This window comes from Mustela nigripes, chromosome 12 (genome assembly GCF_022355385.1).
Source record: "Mustela nigripes isolate SB6536 chromosome 12, MUSNIG.SB6536, whole genome shotgun sequence".
NCBI classification, from domain to species: domain Eukaryota; kingdom Metazoa; phylum Chordata; class Mammalia; order Carnivora; family Mustelidae; genus Mustela; species Mustela nigripes.
In genome coordinates this window covers 90612710-90622019 of record NC_081568.1, presented here as the reverse complement: position 1 = coordinate 90622019, position 9310 = coordinate 90612710, and the positions used below count along the sequence as shown (strand labels likewise).

The window sequence follows — 9310 nt, the reverse complement described above, 5'->3', positions numbered from 1 at the left end:
GTTCTACTCTATGCCTGTGGTGGTGGTTATTAGCAGTGATGATAATGATAATGATTAGCAGTGCCCCATATCCCTCCCATAAGTGTCCTGGGTAGGATGGTAACTTATAAAGTTATTCTAGTCTCATCCCCAACTAAACCAAAGACTCATGTGTCAGTCAAGTTCCTGGCAAAGAAACTACACATTTTACTGGGATTCTGGAGAGATCCTAATGAAGAGACTACTTACCATAGTGTGAGCAGGGCAGGAGAATCAACAAAGGATGCTGAGGCCCCAGGCCAGGAAAGACAGAGGGAGAAAATGATGTGATGGGACCCCAGTTGAGAGGTAGAGCCTTAGAAGAGGAGTGACCCTAGAGAAATCACAGTCTTAGAAGGATACAAACATTGCAGGCTGGCTAAGCATGGGAAGCATGTGTATATACACAACGGAACATTACCGAGTCATAAAAAATTAGATCTTGCCATTTGGGACAACATGAGTGGATCGATCTAGAGGGTACTAAGCCAAGTGAAGTAAGTCAGACAAAGACAAATACTATATGATTTCACTCGTCTGTAGAATCTAAAAAAAACAAAACAAAACAAACAAAGAAATAATCCAAAAAACAGACTCCAAAATACAGAAAACAAACTAGTTGATGGTTGCCGGAGGGGAGGTGGGTGGGAAGGATGGGGTAAACTAGGGAAAGGGGATTATGAGGCACAAACTTCCAGTTACAAAATAGATAAGTCACCAAGATGAAAAGGATAGCACAGGGACCAAAGTCAGTTATATTGTAGTAAAGTATGGTGGCAGGGGAGGACCTCACTCAGTGATGAGCGCTGAGTCAAGCATAGAAACGTTGAATCACTATGTCATACAGCTGAAACTAAGGTAACACTGTGGGTAAACTATGCTTCAATTAAAAAAAAAAAACTGAAATAAAAAAAGCAACTTCCTTAATCTTGATTGTCTAAAACAAATCTGTAACAAATACTATTATTAATATTCATTTATTGAAAGCTTTCCTCCAAGAAGCAGAACCCAGTTTTTACCATTTCCATTCAACACTGTAGGTGAGATATCACATAGGAAATAAAGCAACAAAAAGGAAAAGAAAGCATAAAGATTAACTTCAAAGCAACAAATCTGTCATTATATATGGAGGACATTTTTTTTTTTTTTAAAAAGAAGCAGTGTTAGTGCTTCTTTTTTTTTTTTAAGATTTTATTTATTCATTTGACAGACAGAGATCACAAGTAGGCAGAGAGGCAGGCAGAGAGAGAGGAGGAAGCAGGCTCCCTGCTGAGCAGAGAGCCCAATGCGGGGCTCGATCCCAGGACCCTGGGATCATGACCTGAGCCGAAGGCAGAGGCTTTAACCCACTGAGCCACCCAGGTGCCCCAGGACATTATTGTATACATAGAAAATCCACCATAATCCAAAAGCAATTACAATTAAAAAGTGCATTAAGGCACAGTTTCTGGATTAATATGTAAAACCAGCTGGATACTCTGTAAAGGCAAGAAACAAATAGAAAACAAAATTAAACGACAAATGCCAGACTGGGAAACAAGTATTCACAACAGAAAATAACCAACAATGGATTAGCTTATAGAATTAAAAAACAAACAAACAAAAAACACAAAAAAAATCCCCAACTTCATCCTGAATGAAGTCTGGCATACCCACTCTGCCACCCAGGGAACCCAGAGCAGAGCCGCAGGGTCCCTCTCACTAGGGCCCAGGCCAGTGAGGCCCAGTGGTTACCTGGCGGTGGGCCCACAGTCGGCTGTGCACTGTGCCTGCCTCGCTGTGCCCCTGGAGCTTGGCCCCATGCTGGCCCAGGTCAGCGTGTATGGGGCCAGCCCAGGGGTCCTGGGGCTCTAGTTTGTTTGTTTGTTTGTTTTTAAGTCTTCAGATCAATATAAGAAAAACTCAAAAACCCAACAGAAAAGCGAGCAGAGACTACGAAGGGGAACAAGGTGAGGTGATTAATCAACATTCCCTACAAAATAACTCACCTTCAGAAGATGAGCACAAGCTCAGGTGACCGGATCTCTGCAGGGTGGTGGGAGGGATGCATTCCAGGAAGTGGAGCCACAAGGGCCGCCTTACCACTGTCCCTGGCTGTGGCAAAGAGCCACAGAACAGGATTGCTGGGCAGCTCTGGAGGTCCCATCTCAGCCCCTGCCCTCAAACCACACCAGTATAACCATGACCGACAGCATGCCATGAAGAGGCTGAATGCACAGTAAAACAAAAGAAAAAAAGCAACACGCAGAGCAGAATATTAACAAGAAAATTAGATAAAACATGGAGTGAGCTTAATTAGCTTTTATATCCATGGTCATATTTGATCTCAGAATGGCCTTACAAGGTGGTCCTTTCATCCTCACTCATTGATGAGGAAGTTGAGCCCTCGTGTTAGTATACCTTGCCCAGAGCACACAGTCTTGGCAGGCGGGGGCCACAGAACAGAACCAGGCTGGTGTGACTTCACAGCCTGTGATTTCTGGCACGAGAGATGGACTTGTGCTTGTGGCCTGCACGTGTTTACAGGCTGGGAAAGGATAGCTGTGCCTTTCAGAGGACTAAAGCATGACCTACTGAGGGGAACTGGGAAAGGTGGGCCAAGTGAGAACACAATGATTCAAAGGAAGAGAGCCAGGAGAGGCCAAGGCATGTTGGAAGGACAGTGATTAGCTCCTTGTGATAGGGAGTACTAAGATGAGCCAGGAGAAATGGGGCTGGAGAGGTGATGAGGGCCAGATCAGAAAGGCTTTGATCCCCCTTCACCACAGGAGGTGGGAGCTCTGGCAGGAGCTTAAGCAGGAAGTAACATGACCAGCTGAGAATTTCAAAAAGGACAGCAGTGTGGCAAGTCTGGGTCAAGACTCATCCGGAGGCAGGGAGGCTTGCTGTGATTACAGGACAACTTGGGGTCAGAACTGGGAGCAATGATGGAGAAAATCATTAAAGAAAAGGAGGCACCAGGATTTGGGAAGAAAGGAGACCAAGTCTCATTTGAGTAGCTAGCTGGGTGATGGCATTCAGGAGAAAGGGATCCTGGAGAAGAGTCAGTTTGGAGTTCGAGGGGTGATGAACTCAGATAATGACTGCCCAGGGTATCTAATAAAGAAAAAGATCTTAGCTCTTGTGGCTTCCTGTTCTGTCTAGTTGCTTGTGTATTGCAGCTATATGAAAAATATGGCAGCCTCAGAGAAAATACTGGATGTCAATAAAAGATAAATGTGTTTATTTATATAGGGCTTACCATTTTTATTACAAAAGTAATATAGATGGAGAAAAGTGAGAAAATACAGGTAAGCAAAAAAAAAAAAAAGGCTATTATCCAAACACAATCTTCAAATGACTTATAACATTTTGTCTTATATACCTCCAGTTTCCCCCTGAGTATGTATGTGTATATATGTACACACATATGTATGAGCATCTTTTTTACTAAAAACTTTAATATTCTCATGACTATATCTTACACATTTTTCAATAACAGTAAGAATCCTATAAGATCATTTTGGAGACTGCGTGGTATGCCATTTATGAATAGGCTATATTTTACTGAACTGTGTTCCTGCTGTGGACATTTGGGTCGTTTCTAATTTTTTACCATTATAAACAACATAGTGATGAAGTAATTAGAATTTAAATTTACTAATTAACCTTTGGCTTTTTCATTGCCCAATTTAGATTATGAAATCAAGTTTGGGTAAGCTATGTTTTTATAAAGTGGTTGTGCAAAGAACAGTTGTTTTTAAAGTGCTCTAATAGAAACACACAATGTTCTCGGGTTCTCAGGTATGAGAACAAATGGATGTGAATGTGTATTGGAGGAAAACAATTATACAGGAAATTGGTGTGGTTATTAGAAAGGAAGTGGAATGAAAACTTATTTTGAGTTGAGTCACCTTCTATTTTCAGGGAGGACAGAGACCATATTTTTTAACAGGATTCCTTTGCTTTAATGACTTTATCAATGTCTCCCCAAGGAACATAAGAATATGATCAACTCTCCAAAATGATCTAGGAATTGATCAGCTTTGCGAATAACCACAGTGCCAGTTAAGCTCAACTTCCTTTTGATTATATATAGTGAGTCCTGGGCATACATTTTTAAATATTTTTGCTTAATTTAGAAGCAACGCTTAGGGCTAGAACACATATTATAGACTGACTACCCTTCTCCGTCCGCCTTTTTTGAAGTAGGCTCTACATGAAGGAGCATGGAACCCAACACAGGTCTTGAACTCACGACCCAAAAACCAAGACCTGAGCTGATAATCAAGAGCCGGTTGCTTAACTGACTGAGTCACCCAGGTGCCCTTAGACTCCCCTTTTTTGACTGATAGTTGCCTCTTCTTCAGAATTTGTACTAACTACACTCTTTGCTAGGTACCTTTGCGAGGCCTCCAGTACTCAAACAGCTGAAATTCTTGCTCCCCAGTGAAGATGCTGCAGAGTATTTGGAAGAGATATTTCTGGCTTGTCTGGACAAGGCTAGATTCTTGACACCAGCACAAAAGGGATTTCGCAAGACAGTGATAAAGGTGTGGCCTCTGTCCAGTCAAAAGAATGCATGGATTCCCCCAAAGTATTTGGAAGATCACCCAGAGTTGTGAACTCCAAGAAATCTTGGCAGGATATAAGTATGTCTCAACAGCTTCAACCCCACTCCTATTGCAAATATTTCCTATTCTAAAATGAAAAGAATAGATAACATAAATTGACCCCACACATAATTATAAAAGAAGATGACAATAATATAACATAAAAGAGAACTTAAGAAAGAGAAACAAGAGCTGTAACCAGATTCTTGCACTAACACATAGAATCATTGTGACTGTGGCAGCTAGAAATGCAGACTGACACTGGAATGTGTTAATGACTCAGATACCACATGTGGTATCACCATTGGTGAGGTGATCTTCCCAAATGGTAGGAAGTCTGGGTGAAGTTTTAAGTGAGACAGCATCTGACCTTCCCTGCATTTATATGGTAATGGCATTCCTAGAAAATACCATTCATCTAACACTATTCAAAAATACTCCGTGTCTTATGTAATAAAGTGGGGCTCAGATCATTACAAACATAGTTCTCACCTGGGAATGACATTCAAAGCTTGTCTCTGATAGGAGAAAGTTCTTTGTTTGCATGACCAACTCACTTATTACCGGACTTCTCTAATCCCAGGATCCTGGCCAGTTGCACCCCACTCACTGAGCAAACCGAAATAACCACAAAATGACTAAATGTTCCCTCAGGGTAGTGTATTTCTCCTATCTTTACCCCAACCGCTGCTTTAACATATTCTGGCTCTTTCTGACCTAGAAGGAGTCTTGTCTTCACCTGTGCGGTGAAGCGAACGAGGTTAACCTGAATCACATCATGATTTTTTAAAAATTGTGGTAAAATATACCTCTAATAAAATTTATAATTTTAACCAATTTTAAGTATGCAGTTCAGTGGTATTAAGAATATCCACATGGCTGTGCAGGCATTACCAGCATTTATCTCCATAACATTTTCATCTTTTCCTCCAGGTATTTTTTTTTTAAGAGAAATCATGTAGTGTATTTTATTTCTGGTTTTCTTAGGTCTTTCTAATGGCATCTACCTGGGGCATTGGTCTGTTTCTTGATTTGTGACTCAACTTTCTGTCGAGTTGGCCAACTTCTGACGCCTGCTTTGCTGACCACCCTCTTACCCCCAGGCATGTGATATCCACACATCTCCCTTTTCTGGCAGGCCTTGGCCCTCTGGAGCTTGGGGCTGAGTAACGCTGTAACTCCTCATCACTCTGCATTCCAGAAAATTCACGTCTCCCTTGGTACATCATTTCATATTAGTTAGGTAATTTTAGTCCTTCTTATATTCAACCTTGCATTCTTGCTTTATTTGTCTACACCTGCTTCTCTGAAATCTAGGCTTCATAGTTGTGAGAAAAGGCAACAGGGTGGGGTAGAAAGGACATGGGACATAGAATCAGAGACACGAGCTAATTCCAGTTCTATCTGGTACTGGCTGGATAACTTGAGTGCAAGAACCTTCACTGCTCTGAGGCTTGATTTCCTCCTCTGAAGACCAGGGCACTCGTCACTAGATAAACTCCAGCTTTAAAAATACAAGTTTATAGAGGTACCTGTGTAGCTCAGTTGGTTTAGAGACTGACTCTTGATCTCAGCCCAGGTCCTGATCTCAAGGTCGTAATCTCAAGCCGCATGGGCTCCATGCTGGGCATGGAGCCTACTTAAAATAAAATAAAATACAAGTTTATAAATTAATTTCTTTTTTTTTTTTTAAAGATTTTATTTATTTATCAGAGAGAGAGAGGGGGAGAGAGCGAGCACAGGCAGACAGAATGGCAGGCAGAGGCAGAGGGAAAAGCAGGCTCCCTGCTGAGCAAGGAGCCTGATGTGGGACTCGATCCCAGGACGCTGGGATCATGACCTGAGCCGAAGGCAGCTGCTTAACCAACTGAGCCACCCAGGCGTCCCTATAAATTAATTTCTTATAGAAGATGGTATCTACCTACTTCATAGGATGTTCATGTCAGGTGTAAGTGAAAATCATAAAAGTATAAGGCATTATTAAATAGCTTTGATTATAATAAGATATGCCTCATACATGCTTTTTTAATGGTAAAATATACAATGAAACATACCATCAACTGGGATTCTAAAAACGTAAGCTTGGATAACACCACCTGCAAACCCAGGCATGATTTGCTTTATTTTGTAGGGATGTGGTTCTCTACAAATGTTTGCTAAAAGAATGTTTGTACTCCAGAAGTTATACAAAACCTCAATTTTCAGGTATTTGGGAGACAATGAATTTACTTATTTAGCAGGGAGCTAAGCTTGGAAAGCCCTGGAGCATGTGCAGATGTATGACATTGATTTGCGCCTGGCATTGTATGAGAACACAGCTTATCTTTATCAGCCTTTACGGTATTATCCGAAAAGTTGGCCTGACAGTGATATTTTTCCATGAAAGGAGAGGCTTCCCCCCAAAGGAATTCTGATAGGAGAGATGAAGTGTAAAATATTATTGGACATCCTATTTCCATTTATGGAACCCTTATACTGTTAGAGGCTGCTGGTGGGGCTCATGGACCAACCAGAAATGGGCTGAGCCACATCAAAGCCAGAGGCAAAAGAAATAGATCCTCTATGCCGTGTATAACCATATACAGAGTTTTACATATTTTTAGAACTGGTTAATGTCTTTCATGAAAATATTACCAATGAATCTGCTTCCATTAAAGCCAGGAAAGTAAAATGATAATAATGTCTATTTTTGGTATAAATAAAATATAAACTTAAATGCTAGAAGTTCTTAATACCTACTTTTCAACTTTTCAATATTTCTTAATGTTCTGAAAAAAAAACTGTATGTGTATAAGGTATTATTACACAGTTCATACTATAATTTAAAACATTAAAATATAAAGAAAAACACGTATATTGGGTTACACATTTCTCCTTTTGCCTTAGGCTCCAATACGGCTTGGCATAGCACTATCAGAACATGTTTTCCTTTAAAATTTTATTATTCTGGGGTGCCTGAGTGGCTCAGTGGGTTAAGCCTCTGCCTTTGGCTCAAGTCATGATTTCAGGATCCTGGGATCGAGTCCTGCATCAGGCTCTCTGCTCAGCAGGGAGCCTGCTTCCCTCTCTCTCTCTCTCTGCCTGCCTCTCTGCCTACTTGTGATCTCTCTCTCTGTGAAATAAATAAAATCTCAAAAAAAGTTATTATTCTGTTCATCGTAGTTTTTTTTTTTTTTTGGTATTCATTTGGATTCTTTAAAATACTGTATTACACTATTTTTTATTTTCATTACTGAGTTTCTGTGTCCCCTTAAATTTTGTGCCTGAGTTCTTTATTTGTTTCTGCCAGTCCTGGCCTTGGTCCCAATCCTCAATCCCAACCAAGTGTAGTAGATATAATATAAGAACTTCTAGGGGAAAGCACTAGGTGTGCTCACTATCCTAGAGGAGACTTTCAAAACCAATATCCCCCCTCCCCAAGTTCAGGTGAGTCTAGGAAGCAACATGTCATAGATGGGGAAGACATGACCTTTAGGGTTAGATTAGGAAGCAAATCCTGGTGTGCTTCCTTACCAGTCGGAGCAATTAACCTGTTTTCTTATCTCTAAAAGAGATAAACAACTGTTTAGTGGGAGTTAAATGAAAAAACTTACCTAAAGCGTCTGGACTTGATAACTGCTAACTTGTCGCCTTCTCCATCTGAGGGACAGTAAATGGACTCACCCCTTTTGAGTTGCCCATAGACATGCTCCCAGAAATGTCAGCATCGGGATTTGCACCCAAGTGTAGTGAGTGCAACTCCTCCGCTGTTCTCACTAAATCACACTCACGAATTCCAGCTGCGGCAAGGCTGCGGTCTTTCTAGGGCATATTTCCTGTTTAAACTGCCTGTGAGTGTTCACTTCAGCAGCATGTATACTGAACTGTCCACAAGAATTTGGATTAGTAGCTCAGGAACAAAGGTGGAATGCTGAGCCCTCCACTGAAACAACAAACAACACATCTGAGTTGCATCTCCTCTTTCTAATTTTACAAATATTTTTTTAGCAAGAGATAGGATTTCCATAACATTGAAGGGATGGAAAGAACTTGAACAGTTTTTCTATAGAGGAGACAGTTTGAAAACAGGAATTGGATATGTTTATTAATTGTACACATTTTGGGGGGCGCCTGGGTGGCTCAGTGGGTTAAAGTCTCTGCCTTCAGCTCAGGTCACGATCCCAGGGTCCTGGGATCGAGCCCCGAACTGGGCTCTCTGCTCAGCAGGGAGCCTGCTTCCCTTCCTCTCTCTGACTGCCTGCCTCTCTGCCTACTTGTGATCTTGGTCTATCAAATAAATATTCTTAAAAAAAATTGTACACATTTTGGTACATTTCTTCTGATGACTTTATTTCATTTTACAGACTGCTTCTGGGGGGTGCCTGTGTAGCTCAATCAGCTAATGTCTGACTCTTGATTTTGGCTCTAGTCATGATCTCGGGGTCCTGGGACTGAGCCCCACGCCAGGCTTGGCAGAGTCTGCTTGAGAATCCTCCTTCCCTCTCCCTCTAAACCCCTGCCCCTCAATCTCTCTCTCTGTCTCTCTCTCTAATAATAAATATATAAATCAAGAAAAAAATAGACTTATTCTCTAGAAAAAATAAAAATTTTCTTAGTAATGGTGGAGAGCCTGTGCATCTCTCTTAGGGGTGATTAGGTGTGTTGACTATAAAACTGTGCATATGCCTATTTGCAACATATTTATAATTAAAAATACTTTA

At 41.1% G+C, this 9310-nt stretch overlaps 1 long non-coding RNA gene across 2 annotated transcripts in view; it reads right to left on the bottom strand.

Annotated features, from left to right (window-relative positions):
* Positions 1-1016: 1016 nt before the first annotated feature.
* The window catches only part of LOC132027924 (uncharacterized), a 46086-nt gene continuing 37792 nt past the window's right edge, over positions 1017-9310 (bottom strand). For both annotated transcript variants that reach the window (XR_009407252.1, XR_009407253.1), the window contains 2 exons: positions 2007-2225; positions 1017-1496 (listed from right to left, as the gene is read on the bottom strand). This is a non-coding gene — a long non-coding RNA (uncharacterized LOC132027924). The remainder of the gene's footprint in view (positions 1497-2006; positions 2226-9310) is intronic.